Consider the following 1,654-nt stretch of genomic DNA (forward strand, 5'->3'; position numbering starts at 1 on the left):
CAGATTGAATCTGAGGTGCCACACAAGTACACATGTTAATTCTTCCTTTGCATCCTTGCTAGACGTTACCCTAATACAACATTCCTGGAGATAGATGCTATTTTTGTTGCTTTTTTACATCTGAGGAAACAAGTATAACTAGTAGAGTAAGAATAAATGATTGGCTGAATATGACTAAATGACTAAAGCTTATCTATTACAAACTTAGCTAAATAATATTTCCACCACCACCCCTGCCCATAACTCTGAGAGCAATCCCTGGCAATAGCACTGTGCTGATAACACTCAACAAGCGGCTCTCATTGTGAATATGGGGCACAGTTTGTAGCATCTGCTGGTTTCTGTGGCATAAATGAATCAACCGTAGCAGATTTCAAGCTGCCAACATGACGTCACTGAACTCTGAATTGGAAAGAGATGTGCATAATCGATTCTTGCAAGCCTGTAGAAGCCAGAGAGTTCAGAATTTAATTTTTCCTCCTTGAGCATTTTCCATGACAAATACTCAGTCACAAAGCTGTTTGTTGTAGCATGTCTGTCTTTTAGGAATTTTGATTTTGGTGCAAGGGGGCATGTAGACATTGCTCAGTTCAGTTCAGTTCAGTTCAGTCGCTCAGTCGTGTCCGACTCTTTGCGACCCCACGAATCGCAGCATTCCAGGCCTCCCTGTCCATCACCATCTCCCGGAGTTCACTCAGACTCACGTCCATCCAGTCAGTGATGCCATCCAGCCATCTCATCCTGTGTCGTGCCCTTCTCCTCCTGTCCCCAATCCCTTCCAGCATCAGAGCCTTTTCCAGTGAGTCAACTCTTCGCATGAGGTGGCCAAAGTACTGGAGTTTCAGCTTTAGCATCATTCCTTCCAAAGAAACCCGGGGCTGATCTCCTTCAGAATGGACTGGTTGGATCTCCTTGCAGTCCACGGGACTCTCAAGAGTCTTCTCCAACACCACAGTTCAAAAGCATCAATTCTTCAGCACTCAGCCTTCTTCACAGCCCAACTCTCACATCCATACATGACCACAGGAAAAACCATAGCCTTGACTAGATGGACCTTTGTTGGCAAAGTAACGTCTCTGCTTTTGAATATGCTCTCTAGGTTGGTCATAACTTTCCTTCCAAGGAGTAAGCGTCTTTTAATTTCATGGCGGCAGTCGCCATATGCAGTGATTTTGGACCCCAAAAAATGAAGTCTGACACTGTTTCCACTGTTTCCCCATCTATTTCCGATGAAGTGATGGGACCAGATGCCATGATCTTTGTTTTCTGAATGTTGAGCTTTAAGCCAACTTTTTCACTCTCCTCTTTCACTTTCAGCAAGAGGCTTTTTAGTTCCTCTTCACTTTCATTAGTTCCTCTTCACTTTCTGCCATAAGGGTGGTGTCATCTGCATATCTGAGGTTATTGAGATTTCTCTCAGCAATCTTGATTCCAGCTTGTGTTTCTTCCAGTCCAGCATTTCTCATGATATACTCTGCATATAAGTTAAATAAACAGGGTGACAATATACAGCCTTGACGTACTCCTTTTCCTATTTGGACCCAGTCTGTTGTTCCATGTCCAGTTCTAACTGTTGCTTCCTGACCTGCATACAGATTTCTCAAGAGGCAGATCAGGTGGTCTGGTATTCCCATCTCTTTCAGAATTTTCCACA

General features: G+C 43.7%; 1 pseudogene; it reads right to left on the bottom strand.

Annotated features, from left to right (window-relative positions):
- Window positions 1-373: 373 nt before the first annotated feature.
- The window catches only part of LOC104989479, a 6,911-nt pseudogene continuing 5,630 nt past the window's right edge, over window positions 374-1,654 (bottom strand).

Source organism: Bison bison, unplaced genomic scaffold (assembly GCF_000754665.1).
Source record: "Bison bison bison isolate TAMUID 2011002044 unplaced genomic scaffold, Bison_UMD1.0 scf7180017864157, whole genome shotgun sequence".
Classification (NCBI taxonomy): domain Eukaryota; kingdom Metazoa; phylum Chordata; class Mammalia; order Artiodactyla; family Bovidae; genus Bison; species Bison bison.